Raw genomic sequence first — 27,423 nt, 5'->3', positions numbered from 1 at the left:
CCCAATCTGTTGGACTACAACTTCCATCATTCTGGCCAATGCGACGATGCTGGCTGTGGGTGATGGGAGCTGTAATCCAACCCTTCTGAGCAATGGCGGGTTAGGGAAACCTGGGTGAAACCGCACGGCAGAGGAGACGCGGTGGCTCCTGTCCAAGTATATTTTATGAAAGGAACAATGCCTTTTGTAACCAGGGAAGGCTTTGGCTGGCTTAGCGTCTTTTTTAATATTTCCATTTCATAAAACATACAATGAATTATTGATTGCCTTTTTACTTCCTGAAGTTTTTAAGCCCTGTGAGTCAAGGACCCATCGGAGGTATTCAGTATCTCTTGTCAACGCCATTGCTGTTCGGTGCTCCGCACTATTATTCACTGGCACCCAAACGCCATCATTCAGAGAAGACAGGACCATAAACCCAGCAGACAATGGGAATTGTTGCATATTCTTTGGGAACTGTAGAACCTCTCATCCTGCAAAGGCAAGAAATCATGTGGCTTGCTTTGTTGCCAGATTAAAGCAATTCAGGAGAGGTCATGCTCTCAGCCAAGACTATATAAAGTCTTAAACATTCACGACTCTAATTAGGCTTCTGGGGGAAACTAGTCGAGATTTAATGAATGTATCTCCTGTCTATTTTGGAAAGGCTCTCTCTATAGTCACCTAGTGTAGAGTCCATCATTATGTCCTGTTCTTGTTATGATTGTTTTAATGATTTTAACTGTGTTTTACTATGCTCATTGTTATGTCGTAATTATTATGCTTTAATCTGCTGAGTAAAACCAGATTCCAGGCATACTTACAGCCACAGTTGCCACATCTCAAGTGACATCTCAGGAAGTAGTCCAAGAGCCTATTTAGACAGGCGTTATATGCCAATGTGGCATACGCACGCCAGCTGCCCCCACACCAGCATCACACTGCGGCCCCAACCGCACAACGGGGGGCATCACGGCACCCCACTGGCGCAGCATTTAAATGCACTGTGCCAAAGGAGTGCCAAAAAGCCACCGCCACGGCAGCGAGGGCACCCTTCCCGTGGCACAAAAAGGGTTTGACCAACTAGTGACTTGAAGTTTTGTTGGCTGCAGCTCTGATGTGACCCAGGGAGGCTCCAATACCTCCGAGGCTTACCCATTCCTTCCTTAGCCAAACAAAAGAAAATGGTGAAAAACAGAATCGATTAAAACCCAGCCCTTTCTCAGCTAAAGTAATAACCTAATAGAAAAAGAAAACACCAGATGATTAAGCAGTAATTGGAAGAGGAGGAGGATGCCAAAATTAAAAACCATTATCGTAAGCTAGCTTGGATGTGATACATCACAAGACTTTGGTTTTTTTTTTTTAATGTGGAAGAGAATCAGTGAACTGAATATCGGTCGGCAACACTTTATCTAAATAAGGAACATAAATAAGGGCGGGGAGAGCAGAAGGATGCTAAAGAGCAACTGGAAGTGAAATATAAGGTGCAATGAACAGGAGGGAAAAAGCGGAATGCAAAACCCAGAAGGTAAATACAATGGGCCCTCCGCTTTCACTGGGGTTAAAGGAAGAGGACCCTCATGAAAGTGGAAAAACTGCAAATAAAAAACAAAACACTACTTTTTTTGAACCTGAGAGAACACCTCTCTAGGAATCTCTAGGTCCAGCAGAAGTTGACCACAGAATCATACTGGAGGACCTAAAAATTCCCAGAGAAGTGTTCTCCCTAAGAATCTCACAGAGTCACATTAAAAGAGATTTCTAGGGAAAAAAAACATATTAATCAAATCTGCAATTAATGAACTCCACAAAAGCCAAAGCGGAGGGCAGAAATCACAAAAGCCAAAGCATACACAGAAATCAGAAATGGAAGATATGCAAGTATGAGAGAAACTGGTGGCTTGCATGCCTGTGGGGTGGTGAATCTGCTCTGTGTTTTAGGTTGGACGTTAAAGAAGCCATTTCAGGTGCTGAATCCTATCCTGCAAATAAATTCAGTCCTCCTTGGATAGTCCTACAAACAGGACACAAACACAGTCCCTCCCAGCGCAGGCAAAGTGAGAGGCTGTGCACATTCAGCTGGGAAATACCTTCTTGAAAAACTGTCTTGCAAGTTGGATTGGGCTGAGTCAGCGAGTTTCAGCATCTGAGTCATGGGCAGCCTGAATTCCATGGATGGTGAACCTTAGAGAATCCAATGGGCCACAGGTAAGTTAGGAAACAGCCCAGTATAAACACAGCAAGGCCAAGTTCCAAGGGTCCAATGGGTCAAAGGCAAGAGGCAGAGTCAAGGAGCAGACCAGGTCTGAACACAGCAAAGCTAGCAAGGCAAAATACAAACAGAGCAGCTACAGGCAGCACAGAAAGGCCACATTGCTGTGACCAGGGTGGGGAGACCAATGCCACCCTTAAACGGCTGTACCTCCAGCTGCCCTGCATGAGTAGAGCTGGCTATGCTTACTGGCTACCCCTGATCCTTCCAAGACTCTGGCAGCTTGGTCCTGGTTCTGGAAAGACTTTGGCAACAGGACTCCAGCAGCCAGCAATCTCATCCTGCAATGACTTACACAGATGGACTCTTACAGTATGCTTTATAAGTCAATTCCCCTTTTGGGTTCTGGAAACAAACTTGGTTTCTTTCTCAGCCTGCATCTACTGCAAGATCTGACTCTGTGATTTATGACCCTGGACTGTTTCTTGACTTCTGTGGACTGTGCTTAGATTTACGGCTTCTGACTCTGGACTGTTTGGTTATCAGAGAGTGTTTGCACCTTTGGCTTCTGAACATCTGGCTCCCTGTCTGCTGGTGCAGTGTGAGAACAGGACATTGTGAGTATAGGTGGCCCAGCCTAATAATCTGAACCTGTGTCTGTTTTCACTCTAACTGTTGTATCACACTGTTACAGGTAACTTAGTATGTGCCTGTCAACTTGCGGCGGCCCCATGACATTCATAGGAATAAATCAGAGGTGGTTTGCCATTGCTTTCCTCTGAAATATAGCCTACAGCGCCTGCTCTTTTGTGGAAATTTCCCTTCCAAGTACTACTAGGTCTGACCCTGCTTAGCTTTCAAGACCAGAAAGGATCTGGTGCCTTGAGGCTATGTAGACAACCCATGGGTAACTTAGGTCAGATGATATTTGAAAGATCATTTGAAATTATCAGCTCATTGCCTTGTTTGCTCACTGTCTTAATACCTTCTCTGGGTTCCTGACAAAACCAGGCTGAACCTCAAGAAATTGTGAGTAAGCATTGGCACAAAGGTCAGGTGGGTAGTATTTGGGCATTGCTGCCACTCTGGGGGAAGCAACAGATGCCACAACCAACCTATCAAAGCAGAATTATTCCTCCTATTAAGTTTGGCTTTCATTCCTTCCATGAAGGCATTGGTATGTGTATGTGCCTTCATATTGCCTGTCTACTTATGGGGACCCTATGAATTTCATAGGGTGGGTTTCTTTTGTTGTTGTTGTTAGAGAAGTTCTTCTTGTGAACTATAGCTTGGAATCTGGCTCTAGAATCTGTTCTTCAGAATCTAGTTCTTTGTATCACAAAATTGGAGAAAGAGTATTTATGGTTCTAAGTATGCATGGGTCTTCATTGCAGAGTCCTCTCCCTGAGTGAGTTTGGTGTGTTAGGCCATGTGCTGAGAAGTAAAAATACAACCTCATTGGTGGTCTCTCATCCTAGTATTAACCAGAGCTGACACTGCTTAGCTTCTAAGGACCCGGGGCCTGATGCACAATGTAAAATCACCTGTGTTCCATAGAAAATCCCAAGGAGGACAAAGCAGTGCATAATGTGCCTACTGGTTCCACACCAGCTATAGCATCATAAAATCGTAGTGTTCGGAGGGTCTGCAAGCAGTCTAACACCTGCTTTGCAAGAATACACAACTAAAACACCACAGTTTTGTCTGCCACCATCCCGCATGGAGCTGCTGAGGGTACAGTGCCTGTGCAAGTGGGTCAGACTAGGAGGCAAAATGAATAAGAAAGAAAGAAAACTCACTTTCTGACCCAAATCCTTGCCCTGTTTACTCAACCAATAAGCCCTGAATTACAGAAGCACCAGCCTTAGGGGAAAGCCCATACATTTTGTTTTCCAGCAACAGGCTTATTTCTATCTGACACACTGGTTGAACATCTAAGTCCTCAGCATCATGCGTCACTGGCCTTTTTTTGTTTTAGTTTTGGTAATTTTAAAAAAAACATCTGCCAGGATTATCTGACTCGGCCACTGCGCAGCGAAACTCACACTTCACCTATGCGCTTCGGCAAGCTGTGCACACAATCCTCTGCTTTGTTTACATTGTGGTTTTTTTTTTGGGAAACGCTGACAATCTTTGGTGTGATGTAGCCGTTCCTGTTCTGTTCCAACACTTTCTGGGAAGGTCGCGCAACGTATGCTCAAGTTCCATATGGGGCGCCATATGCTTCCAAGGGAACACGTATGCCATCCGTTGGGTTTAGGCACAGCCTTCCTTTTCGGAGCATCTTTTATTTCAGAGACAAAGACATTTTGTTTTTTGGGGTAGCAGGCTCACTGTGTAATAAAATATTTGGGTTGTCTTTTTTTGGCAAAGCCCATCAGTGCTCCTTGGAAAGCTTTTCTCACATTGTCTCTGCAAAGTTATTATTTCGGAAGCTGAGCTGCAATCTTTTTGCAGTGTAATTGCAGCTCCATCCTATGGGATCCTGGGATTTGTAGTTTTACCAGGTCTTGAGCCTTCTCTGTCACAAAGCGCTGATGGTTCACAAAACTACAAATCCCAGGGTTCTGTAGTATGGAGCCGTGGCATTTCAAATGGTGTCAAACTGCATGATTTCTGCAGTGTAGATGCACCTTCAGATAGGAGATTACCGCATATCGTTCTCAGAACGTTCTGCACGTAACGCGATGAGAACGTTCCTGGAACGGATATTACCGCATTGAGTAAACTGGAACGTGATCAGAACGTGATTGGAACGCATTTTACCGCACAGCGCTTCCTTTTTCTTGAAGCCGTTCCCGGAACGGTTTGCTGTATTACGTTTTGTGGGCTGTGTACTGATGACGTTGCCACTCAGTGGTTGGACGGCTCGGGAGAGGCGCTGCTCCCAGGAAAGAGGAAAAAGGGAGGCTTGGGGCATGGAGCTCGCCTCTCCTGAGTCCCTCGGCATACTGAAATCCCTCACCTCCCTTCCCCATAGGAATCAATCCAAAAACGGAGTTTAAAAGGAGCAGAGAGCCCTATGGGTCTTCATCTGGGGAGGCAGAGGTTGCTTGGCTATGGGGATGTCCTGCCATCTCTCTCTCTCCCCTCTTTCCCCATAGGAATCAATCCAAAAAGGGAGTTTAAAATCTCTCCCAGATGCAGACCCAAAGGGCTCTCCTCTGCTCCTTTTAAACTCAGTTTTTGGATTGATTTCTATGGGGAAGGGAGGTGGGGGATTTCAGTAAGCCTAGGGACTCTGGCCGGAAGAGTGCTTCTCAGCCTCACTGAGAAGTCTTCCCTCCGAAGATTCCTTTGGGAGGGAAGGAAGGCAAGCGCCCCCCCCCCCCCCCAGCTTGTCTTCCCTCTGAAGGGAGTCCGAGGATTCTCTTGGGAGGGAAGGAAGGCAAGCCCCTATAAAACGTTGGGGCTTCATATGCTGGCATATGTTTGAAGAAAATAGGATAAAACCTATGTAACTTGATGGGCCAAGGGCAGAGTCCCCTCCTTGGCAGCCTGGGCTTTAAGGGAGCTCCACGGAGGTCCCTTCAAGCGGAGGGAAAGGGAGGGGACTGGACCAAGGGCAGAGTCCTGGCAGCCATTGCAGCTCTTTAAACCGGTTAGAAAAGAAGAGTCCTCTGCTGTCATCCCATTTCCCCTTTTTGGCAGCTTGACACTCTTTTGCTCCTCTGTGTGTGCATGTAATGTGTGCCTTCAGGTTGTGAGCTTCCCTCCCCGCTTTAACTCTTGTCTGGCTCTTTGCTATGGAATTCTGGGAGTTGTTTCCTTGCTTTTGTGTGGTGCTCCAAACAGAGGAGCTTTTGTGGGTTCCCTCCTGGAGGGAAGGAGGAGATGGTCCTGGGCATCCCTGTCTCCTGCATTGTGACAGCACAGGAACCCCACTGGACATGACACTAGAGGCCCCCGCAGAAGCAGCCAGACCCTCTCCCTCTTGCTCTCTGCTCTAGTCTCCTCTTTCCCTCTCTCTTTCTCTCTCTTTCCCTGCTTTCCTCTTCTCTTCCTTGTCCCACTTTTCCTCCCTTTTTCCTTCCTTCCCTCCCTCCTTCTTCCCCCCCCCCCTCTCTCTCTCACACACACACACCTCTTCCCTCACTGCAGTCGCTGGCCTGCCTGCCTCCCTGCCTGTCATTCTTTCAGCCAATCAGGAGACGGAGGAATGAGAGAACGGATTTGAGAACGGATAAGAATACCGCACAGACCTCTGTTGGAACGTTCTCATCACGTTACAGCTCTCTGGGAACACATTCAATCTGTACCCTCCTGGAACACATGTAGAACACATTTAGAATGTTCTCAGAACCCGATTGGAACACAGACCTGCGGTATTCTTAAATGTGTTCCGTTCTCATCACGTTCTGAGAACGTTCTCAGAACGAAGTGCGGTAATCTCCATAGTGATATAATCATCATTTCTCAACATCCAAGTCTGCAGAACTTTGCAAACCTTTGATTTGTGATGCTTCCTGACTTAAGAGGTGGGTTTTTGGTCTGTTTGGTCATCAATGACCATAAACATAAGTGCCAAAAGCTATATCATAGGTCTAGCTTGTTGTTGCTGTTGCTGTTGCTGTTGCTGTGTGCTTTCAAGTTGTTTTGGACTTAGCACAACCCTAAGGCAAACTTAGCATGGGTTTTTCTGGGCAAGATTTGTTTGGTGGAGGTTTGCGATTGCCATCCTCTGTGGCTGAGAGAGTGTGACTTGCCTAAGGCCACCTAGATGGTTTCATAGCGGAGCAAGGAATCGAACCCTGGTCTCCAGAGCCATAGTCCGACACTCAAACCACTACTTAGATCAGAAGTGTGGAAAGCCAGAGCAGTTACAGTGCAGCAGAGTGATGAAGAAATGCATAATAGGAAATGTTCTTGTTGTTGCTGTTGTTGTGTGTGCCTTCAAGTCATTTCTGGAGACCCTGAGACAAACTGATCATGGGGTTTTAATGGCAAGTTTCTTCAGAGGGGGTTTGCCCCTGCCTTCCTCTGATACGGAGAGTATGCAACTTGCCCAAGGCCGCCAAGTGCTTTCCAAGGCCAAGCCAGGATTTGAGCTCTGGTCTCCAAAGTCCTAGTCCAACACTCAAACCACTACGCCACCCTGGCTCTCCAATAGAGAAATACACATGTACAATTCAGCCATCTCACAACAATGAGCGCAAAGACACTGCCGAAGCAATTCAACCCCAAATCTAAAGCAACCCCCCCCCCAAAATAATAAAGGGGGGGAAGCCTTCTCCAAATCCATATGCCTGTCGGAATGAACCTCATTATCGCCGTATGGTGCTGTCACCATGCACAGCTTTCACAGGCATCTCCCTTCATTAGCAAATGGTCCTCCCCTGCAAATAAAAATGCATGGGAGATGAATGCACACGGGAGGCCAAAGACACATAATGCACACGCACAACCCTTGCAGAGCTCATTTGCAGATGCCCTTGCTCACTTCTTGACCTTACAAACGACAACACAACCGAAGCCCTTGGGGACAGGCCATTATAGCGTTCTTGCTATTGCACGCTTTGCTGGAAGGAGGAGGCAGCCAGGGTCGGGACAGTCAGGGAATGCTAATGAAATCCTGCCATCCTTTTGAGGACAGATGCAAATTCTCTCTCTGCCTCCATTGAGGAATCCTTGTCCTCAGCATCCGCTTCTTCAAACAAACCGGTCCCCTGGGGCTATTTTGGTTTGTTATTATTGTCAATAGAAAGAGTTCCATTTTTAGAGTACTGCTTCTCCAGTAGAGAGGGTTGTGCATTTCCGTGTATTTCACCCCCCAGATGTGTCTCTTCATAGAGACAATACATTATGTCCATAAAAGATCAGCTTGAAATCAAAACATGTTCTAAATTTGGGCTTTTTATTTTGGTCAGGTTACAATCTGCTAGAGTTTTTGTTGTTGTTCTCGCATACCTTCAAGTCATTTCTGACTCATGACGAACCTATCATGGGGTTTTCTTGGCCAGATTTGTTTGGAGGAGGGTTTGCCATTGCCTTCCTTTGAGGCTGAGAGTGTGTGACTCGCCAAGCTGGGAATCGAACCCTGGTCTTAACATGTTCATTGACATCATATTCTTGCAGTAGGGTGCTGGTTCTAGTTTATATGGATTTGTAGGGAGGTACCATAAAAGCTGTTTGTTTTTATTTTTGCATTTTGGTTTTCCTAAGAGTATATCCTCCCAGCTGCTCCCTATTTAAATATATGCAAATTTGTCATGGCCTGCTGCCTAGCTCATTTGAGGCTGGGCAAAAGGGGGGGAAAGCCAGCTGTGAGAGGAACAAGGATGGCAAAGCTTATTCAAAACTGGCCAAGTGGCAACTCAGCTGCAGTTGAAACCGGCCTCTCCGCCGTCAAGCCCAGGGTTTTCTATCCAAACATTTGTCAACTCTTGTCTCCATATAAATTGTATTTTTAAAAGTTAATACCTCTCTAATTGCAAAGAGGATGGCTTGAATGTCAGGCTTAAATGTCAAGCGCACAATCAGAATGCATCAGGACGTTGGAGGCTGCATCTGCATTGCAGAAATAATCCAGTTTGACACCACTTTAACTGCCCTGGCTCAATGCTATAGAGCGGAGCTCTGATGCCGCAATAAACTACAGTTCCCAGAATTGCACAACATTGCAATTCAGACGTTCTCTCTGGGACTATCTAAGTCCTCCACTGCAATTCTGCTGGGATTTGACCATAGAGTTGTGCTGGAGAACCTGCAAGATCCTAGCGAAAACACTTCTCTAGGCATTTGTAGGCCCTCCAGCATGAATCTATCATCAACTTCTGGTAGATGTTGAGCACAGAGTTGCACTGGAGGACTTGGAGATTCCTAGAGCGGTAAAAAGAATAGTGCTATTTTATTTGCAGTTTTTCTACATTCACGGGGGTCCTTCACCCCTAACCCCAGCAATGTAGAAGGACCACTGAAGTCACAATTTGTTCCATGCAGCCTTCTTTGCAGAGATTCGTCCTTTGGGATCATCCTTTCCACTTTCATAAGGTTTTTCATAAGGTGCAGCACGAACCAGAACGCACTGTTTGCACCACCATGTGCTGATAGCCTTTTGTTTCAAAGCAAACATAATAATAGGGTGGCGTGGCAATTATCTGCAGAGATCTCATCTTCTCGGCACAATGTTGGGTGACACAAATCGTAAAACTGCAATCAACTAATTTATAGAGCCGTTTTGGCTAACAGATGGTTCACATACATGCGGGTTCATCCCCCCCTCAAGACTGCATCACTAAGCAATGGTTAAATGTGAAGGAGCTATGCTGGATCTAACCCCACTGGTAGAACCACTGTAACTGTGCAAGCATACCATTTAAACAACGGCCTCATTCCCACTATGTTTTAAACCAGTTCGCAAAATAGTTTGTAGTGGTTTAAATGACCCTGGTTCACACTTGAACTGAATCGCTGAAGTGATTCGGAGAGGAGGGTCGTGTGCTAGACCCATTTAACCCGTGTCTTTTGACATTGATTTTTTCCCCACGTCTTTTTGGATAAATCGATTCTGTGCAAATGTGAACCCAATACGGATCGGAATAGATTTAAATTTGCCCTTCGGCCACCTGGAGCGGGGTCCATTTTGAGTCAGTCCATTCATCAGTGTGAACCACAAGTGGGTTATTTTAGAGGGAAGAAATGCAATCGGGGTAAATGTAGTGTGAACCACGCTCTGCTGTCAAATCGATCCATCGATTCCGATCGCACACCAATTTATTTGTAAGTGGGAACGAGGTCAACATTTCCATATTAAAACATTTTGTTGCACCAGTGTTAGGTTCACTCTGCAAATATTGCTAGGAGCATGAAAAAGTAACAGCATAGGATGTCCTCTGCTGATCTTTGATCATAATACAGGGTGATCAGACACCGTCCTTTTCCAGGACATGTCCTACATTTCAACCATCTGTCCAGGAAGAATGTCAAAATGTCCTCCATTCTGATGTTAGTTAGTAAGGCAAGGGAATGGACCAAAATATTGTTACCTGCATTACTTGAACGACGGACGTCTATAATGCTCGGCTCAACTTTCAGAAAATATCCATTTCCATAATATGAACTATACTATATGTTAATTTTTAAACCACTTTGAGTCCCAGTTTTGGGGGGAAAGGGAAGAAGTAGGGGAGTAGGCTTGCAGCCTGCAATCCTGGGAGTAAATCCTACCAAATTCAAAGAATTTGAACATAATGTTGCACTTTTAAAAGAAGCCGCTCCAAATCGGAAGTCCCAATTTTAGCAAAGAGTACTGTGAGACACTCCTGCATTTAATAAAGAAAATAAAAGCCTGCAGACGTTCAACTTTTTTCCCCCTGCTAAGTATTCGTCTCCTCTCTTTCCCTTGCATCCAAATTCAATGGGACTCATCTATTGCCGGGGGACCGTTGCATCTGGCAGCTTGTCTAATGAATATTCCATCAGAGTGAACCCTTTGAGACTCCATTCCTCTCATTAAACACCAACCTCTGGCCTTTGTTCAAAGCTCTCTGATAATATTCTTGCACTAAGTTTTAAAATGAGCTGAGGGAGGACAGCCGTTTATGGATAAAGCCTTTGAATGGGACCCGAAAGAGAGAGATTCCACCGTGAGCAAACCGGGCGGCCGTTGGGAAGCCGTCTTGTCTTTTTGTCCCTCATTGCCACTCTGCTAACAAGCGGGTTTCGAATGCAGCACTAAAGTGTTTGGTTTTCGAAGATTCTTTAATATTCTCAATTGGAAGCCACTCGCAGAGAAGCAGCCTATTTATCGCTTGAGGCCCACAAAGCCATTTTGCAAACACAGATTGTCAGCTAGGTGAAACCCTTTATCTAGGTCCACAAGTGAAATCTCCCAAAACTATACCAGAGACATAATATGGGGATAAATACATTTCCACCATGTATCCATAGTTACTGTATATACTCATGTATACGTCTAGAAATTTTAGTCAAAAAATGGACTAGAAAAACCTGAATGCAGTTATTCCAGCAGTTATTCCTCCTGGAACTTCGCAAGCTTTTTGGCATCATTTTCCTTTGCTCCATCCTTTAGATCCTTTGTTACATGCCCCCAGGTTTTACCCTCGACTTATCCATGTATCATATCAAAATCCATCATTTTGGCCCCAAAATCTGCCTTCGACTTATACATGAGGTCGACTTACAGTCGAGTATATACAGTATACTATTATGATACCAGTTTAAATGCTGATACCAGTTTAAATGCCCTGACACAGGTTTCTTATGAGACTCTGGAAGGTTTAATTTCCTAAAGCACTTTCTAATGTTATTTGGTATTGTTGCTGCGTGCCTCCAAGTCATTTCCAACTTATGATGACCCAAAATGAACCTATCCTGAGGTCTTCTTGGCATGATTTGTTCAGATTTGCCCTCCTCTGAGGTTGAGAGAGTGTGATTTGCCCAAGGGCACTCAGTGGGTTTCATGGCTGAGTGGGGAATCGAACCCTGGTCCCCAGAGTCCTAATGCAACACTCAAACCACTGTGCCACACTGGCTCCCCACTTTTAACGCTGTAGTTTGGGGGAAGTGCACTAAATAATTCTAAGTACTCCACTATCACCAAACTACAAATCCCAGGATTCCATGGATTGCAGCCATGGCCATTACAATGCTATCGGACTCCTTAATTGGACCATGTAAATGTACGAACATACATTCATAGTCTGGATTTTAGTTTTATATTCAAGCAAAGAGTTATACAGAAGTCGAAGGCTTTCATGGCCGGCATCCATAGCTTTTTGTGGGTGTTTCGGGCCATGTGGCCATATGTATTCTTGACGTTTCGCCAACATCTGTAGCTGGCATCTTCAGAGAAAGATGAAGATGATGATGCCAGCCAGAGATGCTGCTGGCGAAACATCAGGAATAAGCTCTTCTAGAACATGGCCACATGGGCCAAAACCCCCACAAAAAACTATAGTTATACAGAAGGCTTGCCACATGGAGGATACTACATCAGAGGTGTTTTCAGGACAAGAAATACATTGAGTAAAATCCACTTGCTTTGGACGACAGCTTGAGAGCAATGAAATCGATAAAAGATGGGAGGAAGATAATGATGGCAAGGACAGTGGGAGGAAGTCTGGGGGCTGGTTGCGCTCCAGATGAGAAATCCTCAGAAATTATGGTTTCATTTGCACAAAGCCATTCAGGTTGTACTAAACTAGCCCCAAACGGTTTTTCTGCAGGGAGTGAGTAATAACTAGAGTGGTTTCATTCCCGAGGAATAAACCTGAATTGGAACCCCGGTGCATATTATTTGCACAGTGCACTTTATTATTACATTTCTAGGATGTATGCGCGAGGAGAATAAACCTCTGATGAGACAAGGCCTGTGCTGAACTTTTGTACTTAATTCCAGTCAATTAAAAGAAAGGTTTCTGAGCAAGTCTGGCGTCCATCAGCTCACAGTAGGAGGAAGCATTAGGAAAATGTGGGGATGCTACCAAAAGTAATCAAACCTGCATTGTGTCCCTTTCATGTAACCGTTAACACCTATTTTCCAGAGTGGGTTTAACATATATCTTTTTGTCTCTCCACAAAGTGGCTTATAAACATGTGTTTTAAACAACAGCCTCGTTCTCACTACATTTCAAACCCGGTTCGCAAATTGGTTCGAAGCCATTTAAATGACCCCGGTTCACACTTGAACTGAATCGCTGAAGCTCATGCTGCCAATTTCTTTCTTTAGTTAGTCTCAAAGGTACTACAGGACTTATCTTCATACTGGTTCTACAGACTAACATGGCTATATCTTTGCAGTTGCATTCTTAGTGTGCTTAGTCTGCATCCACACTACAGAAGTTAAACGACTTCAATTTCAACAAACCTAATGACTTTTAGGTGGATGGAAAAAACACTTTTAAAAATTCCACCCAACTTAGTTGTTGTTGGTTGCCTTTAAGTTGACTTTGACTCGTGACTTTGACCCATGAATGAGAGACCTCCAAGACCCCCTGTCCTCAGGTCCTTTGGGTTCAGGGCCATGGCTTCCTTGACTGAGTCTATCCATCTAGAATGCAGTCTTCCTCTCTTTCTACTGACCTCCACCTTTCCTAGCATTATTGTCTTTTCTACTTAGTTATGCCTTCTCATGATGTGGCCAAAGTATGACGGTCTCAGTTTTATCAGGTTTCCAGGGAGAGTTCAGGCTTGATCTGTTCCAGGAGTCCTTTGTTTGGTCATCTTCTCCAGCACTACATCTCAGTTGAGGCCATTTTCCTTTGGTTGGCTTTGTTCACAGTCCAGCTCTCACATCTGTACACAGTGATGAGAAATACGATGGCTTGGACAATCCTACCTTTTGTGTTTGGTTGAACATCTTTGCACTTCAAGACCTTGGTCTCGTTCTTTCATAGCTGTCCTAGTCTTCTTTTGATTTCTTGACTACAATTTCCGTCCTGACCAATGACTGAGCCAAGCTATGGGAAATCCTTAACTATTGCAGTTTCCTCATCATCTAGATTGAATTTCCATAACTCCTCTGTGGTCAATTTACCATGCAGTCTTGTATATGTCTATTCAGAAGTCCCATTTGAGTTCAGTGGGACATATTCTCCAGATTCATAGTTGTAGATTTGATACATCTTTGTAGATCTAAGATAATAATAATAATAATAATAATAATAATAATAATAATAATAATGAGACATGATGCTGGCAGCCTCTTTTTGTCCTGCTACAAAAGCATTCCTATGTCACTTCCCATGACCTAGGCATATTTTGTAGCATCGAAAACAAGCTCCAGAGTTGATCTCTTGCAAGCAATGCCTCAATGAAGGTCTTGTTCCGAGGCTGGATCCGCACTGTAGAAATGATCCAGTTTGACCTCACTTTAACTGCCACGGCTCAATGCTCTGGATTTCTGGGAATTGTGGGGTCAAACAGGATTATTTCTGCAGTGTGGATGCAGCCTCAGTCTTCACAAGCTTGAGTTCACCAACCCTGGTAGGCAAGGATACAATATTATTAGGTCAGATCTCCCTCTAAGTTCTCTCTCTCTGAATACAGCTGAATAATTAGCCATCTAAACAAGGGACAATTAGGTCCTTCTTTAATTAATGTTTGCATTTCAAAAATTGACAGTCTGTTTCTTGATGCCCGCCCACACAGTATCTTGCATGCTCCAACGCACAAAAACACAGCCAAATATATATATATATCTCACAACTGAAACTTGTTTGCTGGAATTTCTGTAGTTTACTAAGTGTTCCAAGAATTCTGATGGTGGTCCCTAACTAGCTTGCCCTGATTTAACTCAGCAAGGGGGAAGAAATGAGATAGGAGGTTGAATCTTGCCATTCCCAGTAGTATCAGGCAAAAGCAAAATGCTGCTTCCTTTCCTTGGGGCTCTACAGATGGGCGGCGGGACACTGCCCCTTTTTGCCCTGGATCAGTGCCAGGGCAACCGCATGCCACGGCACTAATCTGGCCTTCGGGAGATGCAAAAAGAAGCAGCAAAATGCATCTCCCTCTTGCACCCTCTAAAGGGTGCCATATCGGCATGATGACACCCTTTTGGTGCTGCATCACGTAGATGCAGCACCAGAGTGGCATCATCGTGATGTGCACCATGTAGATGAGCATGCGCCAAAATGGTGCCCTGGGGAGGAGTCACGACCAGCTTTTTGAGACAGTCTGTAGAGGCTGCTTGCTTGCATGTTCTTCATCATTTATAATTTGGACCACACTCTGATGTTGCTTGGCCACATGTATCCCAGTTTTCATCTGTGATGTTGGAGCCACCCTGGACCCCCTCTATTACGTTTGAGAAAAAGAAACAGCTTCTAATTTTCATCTTCCAAAGCAAGGGCAGCATACTGTTGAAGGAAAATTAAAGGCCATCTCTGTGGTACCGGGGCCTGTTTCCAATTTCGCCTTGCAAAAGCAACCCCTTCCGATTTAAATTATAGAGCCCAGTGGTCCATCTGCGGATTTAAAAGCATTATTCCCCCTCCAATTTTTTCCCCTTAAAGTCTCTGTTATCACTAAAGTAAATGTAGGGGTTGAGAAAGCCTCCCGTTTGTTATACCAAAGATATGTCTTCTGTTCATTTGCTAAGCCAGCAGAACTAAGATCTGAGATGTTAATTGGCAAAATAGATGGGTGCCTTTTCTCCCTTTTCCTTTTGGAAAGCACAACAGGCCTAATCTTTCCTTGCCGCTGGTGACAGTAAATACAAGATAACAGTGTTCGACTTGGTTTTAGGCAATCTTCCCAATAGAATGCACTAAAGGAATGCTCATAGCATTGCCAGAACTTAGGGTCTGGCTTCAAGTCTCCAGTTTTCATGGAGCATCTTCAGGCCGCAGACAAAGGTGCAAATTCTCCAGTTTGGTCACCTCCAAGTGAGATGGAAGGACTGTGTGCAAATTTCCAGCTCACCTACAATTGCTACAGTTTGCAAATCTTCACTGATTTCTTGCTGCAATTTACAAAGACTTTCCAGGAAGTCTATGTAGATACTTAATTTCCTCCTTCCCTTTCAGTCCTTGTGGTGCCAGGGTTCACCCTCCATTCTGCTCTGCATCTGGATAGAATCAAGTAGTCTAGATTAATTGTTCCTTAGCCATTATCCCAGGAATATCCCAGGAATATCCCGCGATTGCAGTAAAGGTTGTCACACGACGTCGCGTTGAAAAGCGATCAAAGTGCCATTAACCCACGAATAACCAGGCAATAAACAGCAACAAATCATTCACGGGAAAATCCTGGAAATGCTTTCTTGCTGTTTGTTCATTGCCTGGTTATTCCCTGGTTATTCCTGGGATAATGGCTCTTTTATTGAGCTGTGTCTGAAAATCTTAATTGCGATTTAATAGTAAACTGCGCAATTTTCACAGGATAAACCCTGTTTAAACTTCCTTAAATTTTCCTCCGTGTGATAAATTCCAGTGTAGGTTTAGCAGATTTATGGGAGATACTTAGCTTGGAGAATTGCAAAATTCCACATGCCTTGTTCAAACATGCAAGAAACAGGGAATGCCCTCTGTTGTCGTTGTTGTTGTGGTGGTGGTGGTGGTGTGTGTGTGTTCAAGTCATTTCTGATGTTTGACAACCATATCATGGGGTTTTCTTGGCACGTTTCTTCGGAGGGAGTTTGCCATTGCGATCCTCTGAGGCTGAGAGTGTGTGACTTGTCCAAGGTCACCTAAGGTCCATGGATGATCTGAGATTCCAACTCTAGTCTCCAGAGTCATAGACCAGTGCTCTAACCACAACACCACACTGGCTCTTGAATGCCTTCTATTCACACTGATTTCTGCCTTTGTTAGATTTGAAGGTCTGTCTCCCGTCTTATTTCTAGCACCAGTTTTGCCACTTAACTCTCATATTTCCATGACTTCAGCAGGATGCTAGAAATAGCTTTTGTTTGAACAAGTTTTCCCTGTCGGTGTTTACAACCGAACACTTCCTCTGTTAGGCTAAAACGCAGGACATTGACACGACAGGCAAATTTTCACCCAAACACTTTCCATGCAAACCTGATTGGACACGCTAAACAGGATCGGGTTTGACTCCCCCAAAAGCGGAGACACACATTGTCCCTGGGATGATGTGCCAAGCAATGCATACAATAAAATGCGTGCAAGTATACACATTCTATGCATATTGGAGCAAGCTTGTCTTCTGCTGCTCTAGAGAATAGGGCACAGAGCAATGGATTCAAACTGTAGGAAAAGAGATTCCACTTCAACATTAGGAAGAACGTACTGACAGTAAGGGCTGTTCAACACAATCATCTGTCGGAGGTGCTTTGACTGTTTATTCCTGCATGGCAACAGGTTGGATTTCTCATTTACTTTGCTCCCTCCTTCCTCCTTCCCTTCTTTCTCATTCCCTTCCTTAAGACCTGCATTGTAGACTCAACTGGGCAGGCATCGTTGGCTTGTTACCCATCATGTTGCCATGTATGCCGATGGCGCTGCGCAAATAAATTAATGATAAGGATCGCAGTCGTTATTTTTTTTAAAAAAGAAGATGGAGGATAGAGACATGTTTATGCAACAAAGCTGGGAGCAATATTTGTAGGCCCTTCATGCTGATCAGCTGTCTTGAGAAAACAATGGCTCTGAAGGCTTGTCAAAAACTACAGCGGAGGATTCCTGGAGCAGCGAAAAGCAGGCAGCATCACCTCTCTGGCTTGGAGCCATCTCCCCAGGGCAAGAGATGTGCCTGGGGAAAGGAGCTGGAACAGAGGCAACAGCTGGGAAACAGCTCCTGCTCTCTTGTTTCAAAGATGCTCAATCCCTGCAGAAACGAGGGCTGCGTCTGCGCTGCAGGAATAATCCGGTTTGACGTCACAGTTCCCAGAATTCCACAGCAGGGGTCAAACCGGATTATTTCTGCAGACTAGGAGCAAGAGTTTCACTGAGACAGAGCTTGCAGGAGATCAACTCTGGAGCTTGTTTTCGATGCTACAAAATAGGCCTAGGTCATGGGAAGTGGGATAGGGATGCTTTTGCAGCAGTGCAGAAAGAGGCCATCAGCCTCCATTATTATTATTATTATTATTATTATTATTATTATTATTATTATTATGCGTGTATCAAACAAAAATATTGAATTGCAGGGCTCCTTGGAGCCCTAGCACATGCTGCATTGATGCATGAAATCCAGGGCTGCAGTATCCCCAGCAGAGGGCTGTCCAGTACTGAATCCTAAGATATGAGTTTATAGCCACGAAAGCTCATGCGGAAATAAAAACAAGTGGGCCTTAAAGGAGCTGCCACGTTTCCTTCTTTCCCCCTCTCCCTCTCCCTTCCTTCTTTTTCTGTTGCAAGAGACTAACAAAACTACATTCTTTGAAAACAGCTAAAAGACCTGAAGAGAAAGCCTTCTATATGGTTACCTGGAGCCAGAGTAGCATCATGTTTTGAGTGTTGGACTATGACTCTGGAGAACAGGGTTCCAATTCGGGCTCAGCCACAAAACCCATTGGGCAACTTTGGGCAAGTCACACTCTCTCAGCCTCTGGGGTTGGCAATGGTGAATCTTTCTGAAGAAACAGGCCAAGAAAGCCTCATGATATATTTGACTTGTGTGTGTGTGTAGTGTGCTTTCAAGTCATCATGGCAACCCTAAAGTGGGCCTATCCTAGGGTTTTCTTGGCAAAATTTGTTCAGAGGAGCTTTGCCATTGCCTTCTGCTGAGGCTGAGAGCATGGAACTTGCCCAAAGTCACCCAGTGGGTCTGATAGCAAAGCAGGGAATCCAATGTTGCCATAAATTGGAAATGACTCAAAGGCATATAAAACAACAACAGCATGGTTACCTACTGAAGGGATTCTGCAAGTGTGGAAAAATAATGCTTGACACCACCACCAAAGTGGTGCTTATGGTTTCTAGCTACATTAGTGTGGGCGTGGCTCCTAGGCCCGCCGAGGGCGCCCCTGTGCCTGGCTCCATCCTACTCCAGAGGAGGTTCACAAACAGACCTTGTAGCCGGAGTGATGCTTATAAACAGAACACAACTTTATTAACTCTTCTCAAACTGAAACCAAAACATAACCCTCTTGACACAGTTATATTCACTGATGTCGTCTCACTTCCGGGGAGTATTCACAGCATGTGGTGTCGGGCCGGCCGGTAGTCACTCAAAGGCGTCTCCCCTCGTCTTCTAGGCTCGGGGCTGTGTCTGGAGTTAGAAAGTTGCCGCCGCTCCCTCAAGGACCACCACGACTCTTCCCCTTCTTGGGCTCCCTCCCTACTCTGGCCTATTTCCGGGTTCCAAGGCTGGGACCGGGGCTCCTCTCTATCTCATGGACACGCCGGGTGGGTTGTAAGAACTGGCCCCACTCTTACCCATCCTCCGGGGGTACTACTGTCCCAGCTCCTTTTGCCCCCTCCAATGGTCACAGGTTCCTCTCCTTTCCCTCCTCCGTACCTCTCTCCGCGCCCCAGTCTTCCGCCAAGTCTCCTCCCCCCCCCCGGCGCCTCTCCCTTCCTCCTTATTAAGGTCTCCGTCGGCCTCCCCCGCCCCCAGGGTGGGGTCTCTAATTCCTCGCCCGAGACCAGCTGGGCTTCCCCCTCCCATCGGCTTGCCTCCCTCTCTCCTGGGTCCTCTTTCGCCCGCTCAACCCGACCAATCTCCCTCTTCTCTCTACAATTAGCCATTATGAAATCAGTATCAACATTATCTCTTCCACCACATCCACAACCTAGCCTCCAGTCTTTCCCTTGACAGCCCCATTTTATGCACTGAAAGGGTGTTTCATTTAGCCATTGAAGCAATCCCTACACCATCTACATCCAAGGTGGAGAACATGTGGCTCCCAAATGTCATTGGATTGCAACTCCCATAATCCCTTACCACAGGCTAGATGAAGATGGGAGTCCCACAATATCCAATATCGACATGCCTCCCCCCTGGGCTATAGAAGGACATGGTGCAACCCAGCAATGCTACATCATCTAGGGTTATCTGCTAGTCAGCTTTAACTTTGCACTGACTCTCTTGTCTGCGCAGCACTTTCCAGAGACATTGGCGCATCAAACATTAAACAAGAGAAGAAGGCCAGCTCCGCTTTCCAGGACATATCAAAGCCGGGATGATTCTGGGGACTGGATGGAGACCTTGCCCTCATCCCTCTTTTGATCCTTGCTCCTTGTTAAAAAATATCTGAGTACTGTACATATGTGCTTTCAAGTCACCTGTGGATTTATGGCAACCCCATGAATTGCATAGGCTTTCTTAGATAAGGATATTAGATAAGGTGGATTTGCTGGTTCCTCTGAAATATAGCCTCCAGCACCTGGCCTTCATTGGCGGTCTCTCATCTAAGTACTAACCAGGGCTGACACTGCTTGCCTTCCAAGATCAGACAGGATTGGTTTACAGGTACATTGGTTTATGATCACTCCCTGGAGTCATTGAGAAGAGCATCATTTTCCCCACAAAAGGAAGAGAAAAGCAGAAATTAGAAACCTCAGCAGCCTATTCATTGACTGCCTCTTGCCCTTTTATGCAACAGGTGCTTTGCCATGCATTGATTTTAACACTGATATTAGTACTTTCCACACAGATTCAATACCATGATCTTTCACTCCAGATTGTTCAGTCTGGAATGCTTACCAGGGCTTGGTTCTGTACTCATGGCTATGCTCTAAGTCGCCACGCGACAAAAGCAGATTACAATGTGCGCTCTCCCCAGCAGCATGCAGTGAAAGAATGGGTGGGCAGGTAGGGAAAAATTCACACCGCCACACTAAGTGTGTGTCAAACAAGGGTAGCTAGCTAAAAATGCATTTAAAAGGAACGGATCCACATTTGCACATTCGCTTGAATTGTGCAAGAGGCTGCATCCGCCTGAAAAGCATCAGAATTGCCCATCCCATTTTTGTTAGACTATATCTTCCTTTCATGATCTGTAAGCCTTTCGCATCCTGGGAACAGATTGGTCGCTGGATAGAAAACATGCCCAGCTGCAGATGAATACCGATCGACAACTACTGCAAGATATCAGAAACAAAACCTCCAAAAAAGAGGGGGGGGGATTCATTTTGGCATTTTGCTTTGTCCCCAAAAGCTGACATGTCTGCATTTATATTACAAAGGCTGCCTGAGCAAGGCATCCAAATAGCCCAACCAGAATATGCTTTCAAAATAATGGCAGGAATAATGTCTGCAACCAACAGAACCATTCAGTCACCAAAATAAAATGCAACAAAATATAAAAATGGCTGACAACACAGTTAAATGAACTGCCTTTGCTCTCGAGCCCAGTCTGGTTCTTGTTTCGTCTCCTCCCGATTTCAAATATGGAATATACGGATGATCGGTCAGATGGGGATCCTGGATATAACTGTAATAGTTTGGGAGAAGGCGGCAAGAAAAGAGGAGGCCATCTGGCTGGGTGCGAATGGTTCTGCGTTTGCTTTGCTCCTGGATTAGGCTCCACATCTCTGTTAATGTGACATTTTTCCTTTGCCTAGATAAAAGCAACTCAACTGACACAAAGCTTTCGCATTGATTTCCGCCATGCTGGCAGCATGCGCCTTCATTAAACTCCAGCCTCTCTGCCTTCCTTTTTTCCAAGAAACACTTCACCCAGTCGCCTCTGGTGTGCCATTGACCTCTTTTTCTCCTTTCGTTCTCTCTCTCTCTCTTTTTAATACTCATCAGAGAAATCATAAAGCGACAATAATCCATCCCCATCACCCACACCCAGCCAGCTCCATGCTTCACACAGAGAGAGAAAGCAATGCAGCCTCTGTCTGCTCACACCTGGGGCGTGGGACAAAGAAGGCACCAAGCAAATGGGGCTTAAGAACACACAAATGGGCTTAAGGACCCACAAAATGGCCTTGAGGACCCACAAATTGGGCTTGAAGACCCACAAATTGGACCTAAGAACCCACAAAATGGCCTTAAGGAGCCACAAATGGGGCTTAAGAACCCACAAAATGGCCTTGAGGACTCACAAATCGAGCTTCAGAACTCAGAAATTGCACTTAAGAACCCTCAAAATGGACTTCAGAACACACAGAATGCCTTACGAACTCTCCAAATGGGCACAAGACTGCACAAATTTTACTTCAGAACCCACAAAATGGGCTTCAGAACACACAAAATGAACTTCAGAACACACAAAATGCCTTAAGAACCCCCCCCCAAATGGACATGAACACACAAAATGGGCTCAACAACCCACACAATGGCTCTTAAGGACCCACAAAAATGGTCTTAAGAACCCACAAAAGCAGGTTAAGGCCCCCACAAATTGAGCTTAAGAACCCACACTCCCCAAAGAGCTGGGGCCAAATACAGGCAACTGTTGGGGTGGATATAATAATAATAATAATAATAATAATAATAATAACAACAACAACTATTGTTATTAATAGGGGAATGGCTTGGTGTTCCTGCGCAACCCCATCACCAGGCGCTGTGCATGCAAACACAATAGGCAGGCATTTTTTAAAAAACCATAAAAGCCATTCACAAAGGAGATTGCTTGCTTGCCATCTGTCCCTCAGTCGCCTGGCGCACACATAGGCACACTCTCTCACACACACACCATGTTGCGTTTTTTCTCCTCCATCCTTGCAGCCAAGGGTTTCACGCCCTTCTCTGCTGGTTTTTCCAACTCCTTGCCACCACAACCCACACCCACCTCAGCCAGGGATGAATAAAAGCTGTATTTGGGGTGTGCATTTGTGTGTGTCTTTTCACCCCAGACTTTGAGGCACAATGATGGGCAAAGGCACCCATTTTGCCAACTGGGCTCTCCCTTGAGCTAACCATTAGGATGCATGGTATGGTCCACACCCAAGTGTGCATCGCAATTGTGTGTCTGTGTGTGTGTGTGTGTGTGTTACACAAAGGCAGTGTGAAGCCAACCTCAGTTGCACAGAGCATCTTCCCACCCCTCCCTGCAAACCACAGCCCAACTCCAATGCACCCTGTATAATTAAAGCCATAGCAGCAATACAATATTGATTATTGATAAGGATATTAATGGCAGTAGTACTAGTAATAATAATAATAAGTCACAACCTCTTTGTGTCTCTTGGTGATGCTTGATTGTGAGATGACATGCGTGCTCCATGAGTGTCGGAATGAGCCAACACTTGTGTGGCAACAACTCAGGAGACACAACAGAGGCAGGGCAGGAAAGGTTATTGATAACAATATTAATAGCAATAATAATAGTAACAGAGCACCAGCTTTCTTGTGGCTCTTGGTGATGCTTGGTTGTGAGATGACATGTGTGCTCCATGCCTGTCTGAACGATCCAACACTTGTGTGGCAACAACTCAGGAGACACAAAGACACAACAGAGGGCTGGGCAGGAAAGGCTATTGATAATAATAATATTAATAGCAGTAATAATAATATTAGTAAAGCCACAGCCAGCTTGGTGATGCTCACCGGCGAGATGGTATGTTTGCTCCATGCGTGTCAGAATGAGCCAACACTTGTGTGGCAACAACTCAGGAGACACAACAGAGGGCAGGGCAGGGAAGGTTATTGATAACAATATTAATAGCAATAATAATAATAATAATAATAATAATAGAGCCCCAGCCTGCTTCTGCCTCTTCACAATGTTATTTGTAAGGTGGGTTGGGTTCTCCATGGCCATCTGAATGAACCGACATGTGTGTTATGCGCAACCCAGGAGGCACAATAGAGAAGCAGCTGGAAGAAGGGATAATTGATCATGATAATATTAATGGCAATAATGATAATGATAAGATTATGATGATGGTGGTGATGGTGATGTCCTCTTGGGGATTCTTGCCTGTGAGATGGAGCCAGTGCTCCACGCATGTCAGAATGAGCTGACACGCATGTGGCAAGTCCAGGAAGGAAAGGATATTGATAATAATATCCATAGCAACGTGATAAGATAATGATGATAATAATAATAATAATAATAATAACAACAACAGAGCTGCAATCTGCTTGCATCTCTTGGCAAAGCTGGCTTTCAAGGTGGAGAATGAATGTCAGAATGAGCCGACACGAGTGTTGTGAGAGACCCAGGAGACCCCACAGAGCAGCAGCAAGAAAGGTTATTGATTATAATAATATTAATAGCCATAATAATAATGATAATGATAATGATGGAGCTCCAGCCTGCTTGTGCCTCTCGGTCACGCTTAGCTGCAAGGCGGGGTGTGTTTGTGTGAAGGAGCCGACACGCGTGTCGCTAGCAACCCAAGAGACACAACAGAGGCAGGGCAGGGAAAGGCTATTGATCATCATAATAATATTCATAGCAATAATAGTGATAATGATAGAGCTCCGGGTTGGTTCTGCCTCTTGGAGAGACTTGCCTGCAAGACGGAGGGCAGGCTCGACCTTCGTCTGAACGATCCAACACGTGTGTAGGCAGCAACCCAGGAGACACCACAAAGGCAGGGCAGGAAAGGCTATGGCTAATAATAGCAATAATAATAATAATAATAATAATAATAATAATAATAATAATAATAATAATAGAGCCCCAGCCTGCTTGTGCCTCTTGGGGAGGCTTCCCTGCGAGGCGGAGGGCGTCCTCCACGCCCGTCTGAAGGAGCCGACACGCGTGTAGCGAGCAAGCAACTCAGGAGACACCACAGAGGCAGGGCAGGAAAGGCTATTGCTAATAATAATAAGTATAAGAACACGAATAAGAATGATAGAGCCCCAGCCAGCCTGCATCCCTTTGTGAGACCTCCCTGCGAGGCGGAGGGCGTCCTCCAAGCTCGTCTGAAGGTGCCAACACACGTGTAGCAAGCAAGCAACTCAGGAGACACCACAGAGGCAGGGCAGGAAAGGCTATTGCTAATAATATTAACAGCAACAACAACAACAATAATAATAATGGTGATGATAGAGCCCCAGCCTGTTTGTGCCTCTCCGGGAGGCTGTGAGGTGGAAAGTGTCCTCCTCGCTCGTCTGAAGGAGCCGACACGCGTATAGTGAGCAAGCAACCCAGGAGTCCCCAGAGAAGCAGGGAAGGAAAGACTACTGATAATAAATATTAATAGCATTAATAATGATGATAATGATAGAACCCCAGCCTGACTTGGGGAGGCTGTGAGTTGGAACGTGTGAAGGAGCTGACACGCGTGTAGCAAGCAAACCAGGAGGCATCGCAGAGGCAGGGCAGGAAAGGCTATGCAGAATAGCATTATTAAATGGGAATAATAATAATAATAATGATAATAATAATGATTAATGATCCTGCAGCACTGGGGCGAGGAGGGACTCAAGGAGGGAAGGAAGCCCTTACCTTGAGCGGAGCAGAGCCATTCCCTTCGGAAGGAAGGAAGGACGAAGGCAGCGAAGGAAGGAAGGAGGCTCAGCACCTCCGGCGATGAACAGCTCCGCAGAGTGCTGCCCTGGGCTCCCTCTGCCCTCGACTCGCGCTCCACTAGCCACGCCCCTCCTCCGGACACGCCCACCACTGGGCGGAGCCAAATTCTGGGGGAAGAGCCAGTGACGTCAGCAAGACCCAGAGGGGGGGTAATTTGGTTAAAATGTTACGTTTTCAAGGCATTTTTTAAAAAAATTAAAAATCAATTTAAATTTTAAAAATCAATTTTATATATATATATATATATATATATATTTTAAAATTCCTTTTTTAAAAAAAATTAATAATTAAAATAAAAATTTAATTTTTTTTAAAAAATAAGTTTTTTACAAGTTTTAAGAATTGGGTTTTTTAAAATTTTAAAAAATGTTTTCAAAAAAATCTTTTTTAAAGATTAGCTATTTAAAAAAATCTCCTTTAAAAAATTCATTTTTAAAAAATCTTAAATTTTTTTTTAAAAAAAATTTGTTTTAAAAATTAATTTTAAAAATCTGTTGGTTTAACTATTCCTTTTAAAAAACAACAAGTACTTTTGGTTGAATTTATAATGAAATTTGTAGATTTGGGTAAATTCCCATCGAAAAATGAACAAACCAAAGTCCTCAACCATCTACTATCCAGGTCTGATATGGACATTTAAACTGAGCAGACTGTCAGAAAAAAAGGAGGAAGAAATGGGTTTAACTCGGTATCAGAACATGGTCGAAAATAGGATTGGAAACCAGTTTAGAAGCTGGTTTTGTAGTTTAGTGGGTTTGCAGTTTAGAGAGCTATTTAATCTTCTCTATCAAATAGATCTGGTGCTACAACAAATCCCAGAATCCCCTAGCATGGCGCCATGGCAGTTAAAGTGGTGTCAAACTGCATTATTTCTACAGTGTGGATGCAGCCTTGCACACTAATATTTAAAGATTCATGTACAAGCGCATGCATGCCATTCATCCATTCTGTGTTAGCTTCATAATATATCAATAAACCAATCAATCAATTTTATTAATGCTTAAGCCAAAGGGCGTTTGGGCTTCATAATATATGGACCTAACCCAAGGAAGGTGACTGCAAGGTCTGTTTTATTGCAACTTGCCAAACTATTACAGCCAAACCGTTCAGAGCAATAACCAGGAATATCTGCTTTTAAAGCCAGATTAAAACAAAGCAGCCTTTGCAATCCCCACAACCTAGATTTGTTGTTTTAAATCTTCCAAGTCCCGGTAATTCTGTTTTGGAAAGAAGGGGAGGAAAAACCCAACCAACCCAGAGGGATTATGTTTGCTTTCTGTTGCTGCAATCGAGGCGACCTTAAAATAAAGCGGAGCGTAAATAAAAAATTAGAAGGAAACGTTTGGAAATTGCAAGGGGATAACTCCAAGAGGAAAGCAAAAGCCCTCCTTTGAATGGTGCAGGAGATTGCATTATAATATGTGGGATGTCTCTTGCCTTGCACACTCAGGTTGCACACTCTTTGTCTAATCCCATCCCCAAACAAGAGCAGTGCTGATTCGCACGCCTTTGCCGACAAACCACAACGGTCAAATCCGATTGGATTTATTTTCCTTCCATCTCGTGTCCCAAAACGGCAAGATTCCTGCCAGATCTTGCTATGAGACATTATTTAAAAGGGCAATAACGAAGGACCCAAAGATAAGGGGAAGGGATAAGACTCAACCTCAGCTGTTGCAAGGGCATTGCTGTGTTAGGACTTTGGCTGCAGAGATAATCTAAGGCCCTATACAGACCGGCCTGAAAGGCCAGCCTGTGGGTGGAGTTGGGGCATGGCGCCTTGCTGATGCATGCCCTGACTCTTTCCCAGGGTGCCATGATGCCATGAGCTGTTCCAGATGGTACACAGCATCATGGCACACCTCCAGTGCTGTGACCAGAAATAATCTAAGGCCCTATACAGACTGGCCTAAAAGGCCAGCCTGTGGGTGGAGTCGGGGCTCAGCTAATGCAAACCCTGATGACGCAAACCCTGACTCTGCCCCCAGGGCGCCATGATGTCGCATGCCACGCCAGATGGCGTGTGGCATCATGGTGCAGCTCTGGTGCTGTGTCCAGATGATGCAGCACAGAAGTAGCGCCATACAGCAGTGCCGTTGTGGCTATGGCACCCTTTGGAGGGTGCAAAAAGGAACCACTTTTTGCAACTCCTTTTTGCACCCTCCAAAGGTCAAATCAGGGCTGGTGGCATGAGGTTGTATGTATGTATCTACAACCCCATAGTTGACACTGCTTTAGCTGCCGTGGCTCAATATTGTGGCATTCTGAGACTTGTCGTTTTGTGAGACATTTAGACTTTTCTGTCAGAGATCTCTGGTACCCCAACAAACTACTCTTCCCAGAATCCCATTACATTGAGCCATGGCAGTTAAAGTGATGGGTTATTTCAGCAGTGCGGATGCAACCTCTACCTCATGAGGCT

General features: G+C 44.9%; 1 protein-coding gene across 2 annotated transcripts in view; it reads right to left on the bottom strand.

Moving 5' to 3' along the window:
- The window catches only part of SMPD3 (sphingomyelin phosphodiesterase 3), a 95,722-nt gene extending 70,717 nt beyond the window's left edge, over positions 1 to 25,005 (bottom strand). For both annotated transcript variants that reach the window (XM_089540465.1, XM_089540467.1), the window contains exon 1: positions 24,918 to 25,005. The gene's annotated coding sequence lies outside the window, so the exon portion shown is untranslated. The remainder of the gene's footprint in view (positions 1 to 24,917) is intronic.
- Between the last annotated feature and the right edge of the window lie 2,418 nt (positions 25,006 to 27,423).

This window comes from Sceloporus occidentalis, unplaced genomic scaffold (genome assembly GCF_023333645.1).
Source record: "Sceloporus occidentalis isolate IW3139 unplaced genomic scaffold, rSceOcc1.0.p SCAF_10, whole genome shotgun sequence".
Classification (NCBI taxonomy): Eukaryota; Metazoa; Chordata; class Lepidosauria; order Squamata; family Phrynosomatidae; genus Sceloporus; species Sceloporus occidentalis.
This window is presented reverse-complemented; position numbering and strand designations above follow the sequence as displayed.